The sequence below is a fragment of the Mixophyes fleayi genome, chromosome 11, assembly GCF_038048845.1.
Source record: "Mixophyes fleayi isolate aMixFle1 chromosome 11, aMixFle1.hap1, whole genome shotgun sequence".
Classification (NCBI taxonomy): Eukaryota; Metazoa; Chordata; class Amphibia; order Anura; family Limnodynastidae; genus Mixophyes; species Mixophyes fleayi.
In genome coordinates this window covers 6,630,941-6,638,650 of record NC_134412.1, presented here as the reverse complement: position 1 = coordinate 6,638,650, position 7,710 = coordinate 6,630,941, and the positions used below count along the sequence as shown (strand labels likewise).

Sequence of the window (7,710 nt, the reverse complement as noted above, 5' to 3'; positions counted from 1 at the left end):
GTATTCGACTTGAGGTCTTATCAGTGACCAATTAACTGGCACTATATCCTCCCTCTTCCTATACAGTGTTACCTCTGTCTGTACAACTAAGTACTCTACTGTCTGTTACTGGAGGAAGAAGATTTACATGACGTGAAAATATTTGTCTGTATATTTATGTTCAACCGTTTATATGGTCTGCAGTGGGTTATCTTTTATTGACAGAAACAGACGTAACTTAAATATAAACGTGTACCATCTCGAGCTTCATACGCCCCTCCTTTAGAGAACACACCCTTTAGTTTCTGTACTAGTGAATTGAAGATTCTTACTTACTCAGTGTTTATTTAACGTTCATCGCTGGTCATCTGGGGAAAAACTGTCACACGTAGGTTTCTGCAGATGTCTGAACAGAGCATGTTCTGCCCCCAATCCTTGGTGCATCTTTTTGTCTGCATGTTTTTACCATGTAAGGTAAAGACGTCAATCTCTGGCCCTACCCAAACCATATTGTCACGTGGCAACACCAGGCTAAAGTTGTTTGGCCGCATTCTATCTTCTCAAAAGTGACCGGACGGGTGCTCAGAAGAGGCCTTGGAGGAAGAGCAGACCCTGGAAGTGGGGAGCACAAAACATTTTTCAATGGTCGCCATGTACCACCCAATGGTGATCCAGATTTTGCTTTGATGGGGACACTGGGCCCTCATTAGCTGAGGGCCCCATTTCAGCAGCACTCTATGCTTCTACAGTAGTAGTTACACCTTTGCTGTTTCCCCATCCCATTCAAAGATGCCTATTGATATATTTTGCAGAATATCCCAAGCTAAAGGCACTATCTACCAATTGGTGGCAGCGATAGAAAATGTACTACCGCTGCTATTTACCAAGCCAGGGCTCATCGACGAGCCCCCCCGTCGAAACTAACAAAGGACCCCGTTGCTGAGAGCATAATGCTGCCAACGCAAGGAAGAAGTGAGACAGCGATTAACCTGGCGACAATGGACCCCATTAGAAAGGTAAGATGACACCTTCTTGAATTGTTATTTTTTTAAGGCTTGTGACGAAAAGCTTCTTTTCTCCGCTCGTTAAATTGGGTCACATCACAGTCACCATAGAAGTCTTTGGGGACTGCAGCAACCAGCAGAAAACAGGTTAAGGCATGAAAAATCTATGAAATCTATTTAACCCCTTAATGTATCCATAGAAGAGCTGTGAGCAAACAGCTGTTTTGTCCTGATTTTTGGATCATCGCAGCCTCCTAAATAGCTGAACTCTGCGGTTTTTGGATGGACAATTTTAGCCTAAATTGGTCCCAAGACACCCAACAACCATATTCGATTACGTGACGATCCCAACTTCCCAAAAATCCAGGTCATCAGCTTTGTTCATTAGACATGAGGGCCAAGCATGCGGATTTCCACACCCGGAGTATGCAGCCAAACTACTGATCCGGTCGATCAGTCCAAAGAACAGGCTCTACAACTGTATAAATATCTTTAGAGGCCATGACTACATCAAAGCTGGAACTCTTGTCACTTATCAGTTCCTGAACCATCGCTGTTCCTTTGGGAAGTCTGTTCCTGCGTGTAACTTCAGACATAATCTCCCCTCCTGACTGTACATCCTTGTTTGCAGCCCTGTTCACACTCTCCCCTCTCAACAAAAATCTATTTAACGTCTCCTATATGATAACATTGGAGATGCTGTTTCGCAACAGCCTGAATTTTCTTCCAGGTTAAATTTTTAGAGAGTTGAGGTTCCTATTTATTAATGATCGAGTTTTTGCCCCATTATTTGTCATTTCGGGGGCAATTTAATACACAGGCAGTGTCAGGACAGCGCATCTGAAAGGAGGCTGTCCCGGCGTTGACTTTTTTCTACCCAAGACTCCAGGATCTGACTCGTTGTCTTTACTGAGCCTGTGCATCCGAGTGCTGCTCCTGCACTCCTCCTGCTGCCACTTGCGGAAAACAATGCAGGAAAGAGCAGCGATGCTGCCGTAGAGGGATCTCATGATCCCTATCCTGCAATGCTCTCCCCGTAGGCTTGAGCGGCTACTGACATGTTCAGATAAAATTGCCTCGACCTTCATAAAATTGCCCAGACCGCAGTCCCCGTTGAGTATTATGCATACTTACCAACTTTTCTGAAGTTGGCTTCTGGGAGCCTGCCGGGGGAGGTGGGCGTGATGGGGGCGGGGCTCCAAAATTTGCTTCATTTTGGACCCGCCCCCGTGATGTAATGACGCAAATGTCATTTTACAGCAGGGGGCGGGGCCAAATGCCACAATTCCCGGTGAATCGTGGCGTTTTGGACCTAATTCGGGAGATTGCCACACTCTCCCGGGAGTCCGTGAGACTCTTGCGAAATGCAGGAGTCTCCCGAACATTCCGGGAGAGTTAGCAAGTATGGTATTACTGGGACTGCAATTTAATGAAGTAATTTGCCTAATCTCCTGCGTTAGTCTTTTCTTAAATGAACATTTTGCCTAAAAATGCCTAAACTGTGAGGGAAAAGCAGTTTCCGCATAGCTTAAGGCTTCATAAATAGGGCCCTTAGATTCATAATCCCTCATTGTTCTTAGTCCCAGAACAAGCAGCTTGTGATCGCTGAGTGCTAAGTCTCAGGGGGTCATTGGAGGGGTGGGGGGTATAGCATAAAAGCCGAACTCTACACATGAAAGGAATTCAAGACTTGGAATATAGATATGTAAAGAAAGAGAGAGAGAGAGAGAGAGAGAGAGATAAACAGGGGGGAGAGGGTTCGGCTGGGAGAAGCAGATAATGCCAAATAGGGCAAGAGAAATAGAAAGTGAGAGACAGGAGATAGGAGAGGGAGAGAATTAGGAGAGAAGTCCTAGGCAGTCTGTGTGAGAGGGAGGCAGAGACAGTTATATAGAGGGGTAGGAGGCGGGGCCCACTAGAGTTTGGAAAGTGTAAACAGAACAATTTTTGTGTGTCCTAAATGCTCAGGGACAGACTGATTGACAGCTGAACGCGGGACGACCACATAACTCGCCCACTCAGACCCTGGAGGGAACTGACAGGATACTTCTTTTGCAAAGTCTGGGTGAGAAAGATATACATATTTGTACATGTTATCTGTGCCATTGCCTGCTGTAGACCGTTACGTCGTCGTTTGCTGCTAAACTTAGTTACCAGACTTTGCTTATTTTGTGCAAACTCCCATCCTATAACACAATGTGATATAACCAGCCATGTACTGCTGCAGCTGCACCCATAGAAAATGTGTTTTTTTCTTTCCAGAGTTTAACCCTTGTCTGTGCAGTGGAATTGAGGTCACTTGTTGTTTCTAAGGGGTTAAAATATGTTTTTGTGGAGGGGGGGGGGGATTCTATCATGGAACATAAGGGAGGGGGTGGACTGTTAATACTCAACTGTAATGTATAATATTAAATATTAAATTGAGGAGTATGGTATGACTATGAGCTGGAGAAGAACGACAGTCATTGTTTCACAATTGTGTGTTTTATGTTTGTTTGTTTTTAACCGAGCAAAAAAGTAACATTGTCAGATATATTTATTTGAAAACACTGTGCGGTGTGGAATATAAATACAGATGAATGTAACAAAGACAAAGTGTTTATCTATATAAAATTGTTACATAATGTTGTTTAATAACATTATTTTTTTTAATACCTCCACCTTAGTTAACCCACCCCTTGTATTAGAAGTCGTTGCTAGCAATAATACATGGTATATAGAGTTTATCTTTAGTACTGAGGCGCTGTCTAACAGGCTGTTGGAGAATTTTTTCCACTCACACCATGAACGGTACTTAATGCAGGAAGAGTAATTTTTTCCATATGTGTACAGTAGGGGGGTGAGTCATATACAGGAGTTAATAGGAATGTCTTGTAGTTACAATATAATGTTCTGTACATGAGTTCACTATCCTGACCCTGGCAACCAGCGATGCCCATGGCAACCAGCGATGCCCATGGCAACCAGCGATGGCCCTGGCAACCAACAATGACCCTGGCAACCAGAAATGCCCATGGCAACCAGCGATGACCCTGGCAACCATTGATGACCCTGGTAACTAGCAATGCCCCTGGCAACCAGTGATGCACCTGGCAACCAGAAATGACCCTGGCAACCAGAAATGACCCTGGCAACCAGAAATGCTCCTGGCAACCAGCGATGACCCTGGTAACCAGAAATGACCCTGGCAACCAGAAATGACCCTGGCAACCAGTGATGCACCTGGCAACCAGAAATGACCCTGGCAACCAGAAATGACCCTGGCAACCAGAAATGACCCTGGCAACCAGTGATGACTCTGGTAACCAGCGACCAGCACACAATCTCTGGCCACTGGTTGCAAGACCAAGACAGAGATTGGAGATCTCTGATTAATAATTTACTTTTTGCATAATAACAATGTTAGAAAAATGACAATGACAAAATAAAGGCAGGGCATTACAAATTATATATTCTACAATATGAAAAGTTTAGGGGCGGTAATAGTATACAGTTCGGCAACGAAGTTATCTCTTATTAATTAGCATTTTTAAAATTGGAAATAAGCAGGGGAGAATTTAAAGCATTGCCCACCTTCAGATGACTTTAATTTATTGCTTTTTGTGACCTTTCTTGCAACTTTTGCTAAATGCACAGCTTTTTCTTTTTAGCCAGCTTCTGTGTTTTTTTTTTTTAGCCACTTATATATATCATCAGGCAAAGTTTGGGGTCTATTTATCAAGACTCCTCCGTCATGAAGATTTTCTATTGCTGCTTCTCTCCAGAATTCATAAAAGAAATTGTCAATGGGCCAGATGAGCGACGTTCAGCTCCCCGACGACGCTGACCGTCAGCTGTAGGAGGAGTCTTACCGCTCGCAGGACAGTCTGGCGTCTACCAGGACTTGAGCTTCTAGTTACAGATTCCCAAAAATAATAAAGTAAAAAAAAAAAACAACAAAAAACCCCTTATTTAAAAAGAAAAAAAATGCTTTATATTAATAATAAAACATTTAATTTTCCTGTGTGCCATCGAGCAGGCAGGTATGATCCATTGTAGAGAAAATAGTAGTGCCCCGCGGAAACATAAGAAAACAACTCTGTCTCTGTCCACCGGCGAAACGCGCAAAAAGCAAAAAAAGGCAAATATTTTGCTGAAGTTTTGAAAAATCGCACTCCTATCGACCAACGCCCTTAGCCCCCCCCCCCCCCATTCTAAAACACTATGGGGTATATTTACTAAACTGCGGGTTCCACAAAGTGGAGATGTTGCCTATAGCAACCAATCAGATTCTAGCTGTCATTTTGTAGACTGAGCTGAATAAATGACAGCTAGAATCTGATTGGTTGCTATAGGCAACATCTCCACTTTTTCAAATATATTTGTAGGGCTCATTTATTAACAGTGATGTGATCCAAAATTTGCACTGAACTAAAGCAACCAATCAGAGACTAGCTTTTATCTGCCTAGTCCAAGTTAGACCATGAAAGCAGGCGTCTTATTGGTTGTTGCAGTCTAGAGCACATTTTGAACCTAAAGGCAGTGTTTACTGTTCATTCAAAGTTACGGTTTGCAATGAACTTGATCTCAAAATTGTTCATTATTGTTAATTATCCAACAACACCTGGCTAACGTCAGGAAATGCATACCTCCCAACCTCTCAGATGATGCAGAAAGGAGGTAGGAAAAGAGGAGGTGTGATTGTTATTTGCCTCATAAAGTGGGCGGGGCAAGGCATATGATGACATTTAATTCTGTGCTACAGCTTTATGCTCACTGAGGTTCAGCTTGTAGTAAGTATTGCCTGCTCTCCCACAAGGTCTCACCCTAATCTTGGAGTCTCCCATTCTCCTATTACGGGAGAGTAGGCGTGTGATTATAAGCAATGTGCACGTTTACTAAAAATATTTGCCTCCTCCCTGGCCAGATTCGCATTTTTTGGCCCTGTATACACTGCGCCTCCCCCTGTCCTATTACTGGAAGATTAATGGCCCCAACCTCTGCCATATCATAGCTGTATAAAATGAAATAAAATAAAATAAAAAATAATAATAATAAATGTTAATAGAAAATATACATTTTTGTACACTGGCAGCAGATGCATATATAAGTGGAAATAAAACGTTAAAATATATTAAATAAATACTGTCATTGGGACTATAGTTGGACTATAGGTATAAAGTTTGGTGGGATTCCTCCAGATGATCCCATTTCCTCCCACAGTCAAAAGCATACTAGCAGGAAAATCGACTTTGCTTGTGTGGTAGGGAAATCAGATTGCAAGCTACACTAGGACAAGAAGGGATGAGAATGAATAAATACTCTGTACTGCGATACGCAGCATGTTGGTGCTATACAAAGAAGAACAAACGCACCAACAAGATGTTTTGGGAGGGAAGGACGACAGTGGAAAAAGGCTGAAAGGACAATTAACCCCTGGGCTGCTCATGTTTTACCGATGACTATGGCCACCAAGAAAAATGATTCTTCGATTCTGGCAAGTTGTGCGGGTCCTCAGGAGAGGGAAGAGTTAATGCTAGTCTCTTGTCCTGATAACAGCCTCTGGATACCTTCCCATAATAGTCTGTCCAAGTGTTTCCACTATCTGCGCACTGAGACTTTGTGGACTAAAGAAATATTCAGCCTGTCAATTGGCAGCCTCAATGATGTCACCAGGGATATATGTTTCAAGACCTCCCATTAACATGGTGTCCGACCGTCAGTAAATTTAATCACAGAGATCACAAAAAAAAATATGATATCTTTTGACTTATAAAATGGTTCTGAGTAAAGATTGGAAAAAAAAAATCAAACTGCAAAATATACTCCTTGTTCTACATTACAAACCGACATTTTGCGCGTTTCGCCAGTAAAATTTGGGCTTTCCTTTTCCTACACCAACCACACACCAGAAGCATAGACTATCTATTTAATTAAATGCAAATTTACAAATACAGCCGGGAATGACTTTCTGCAAATAGCAAAGTTAAATCCGTACTGGAAGATTGAATCGCACCACAGCAACATGGTTTGTTCCACCATGAAACCCGACGCATCTCACTCAACTTCAGTCGGAAACTCTGCCCCTGAGGGGCAAGGTAATTTTGGTTCAAAAGATGAACAGTTGAGAGAGATAGAAAGCGTCCTCTCAGGCAAAGGCTACCTGTTATTCTATTGAACGTGTCCTTACACGTAGCATGTAAATATTACCGGCTCTCAGTCAATGGCCGTTACATACAAGCCTCTTTTTCTATCACTTATATTTTTGTCTTGAGTCGAAGCTGAGAGTAACGTGTGACAGGGAAGTGAGTGTCATCTAGTTTTGGACAAGATGGGAAGGGCACACATTCTGTGCTAGGAACAAGTTGGTATAAATATAACGATCTAAGCCCCTGCCAGTGTCTATATATATTTACAGTGCTAAGCTGCCAGCGGACGGCTGCATGGTCCACAGTAACACTTTTCTTGGTGTGTATAGTAAAGGCAATGAGCTTGATGTACATGCATTTGTGGGGTGTAAATATACACAGTTCTGTACTGTGCATGCCATACTTATGAACTTTTTGGAGGGCAGTTCGGAGGGAGGGGGGCCCGGGACGGTGAACTGCGACATTTTCACCCTGTTCCCTGCTGCGAGATGAAGCAACTGCGAATCATGTCATTGAGGCTCCCATCTCGAGGGGTCTCTTGCATGTACTGGAGGCCAGACGTAACTACATGCATGATGATGATGATGATGGTGATGATG

The 7,710-nt window shown here is 43.0% G+C and overlaps 1 protein-coding gene across 3 annotated transcripts in view; it reads left to right on the top strand.

The window, feature by feature from the left end:
- Positions 1-2,741: 2,741 nt before the first annotated feature.
- Positions 2,742-7,710, top strand: part of FXYD1 (FXYD domain containing ion transport regulator 1) — a 31,913-nt gene continuing 26,944 nt past the window's right edge. Inside the window, exon 1 of one of the 3 annotated variants that reach the window (XM_075191095.1) lies at positions 2,742-3,048. The gene's annotated coding sequence lies outside the window, so the exon portion shown is untranslated. The remainder of the gene's footprint in view (positions 3,049-7,710) is intronic. The other 2 variants (XM_075191094.1, XM_075191093.1) reach the window with 2 other exon arrangements.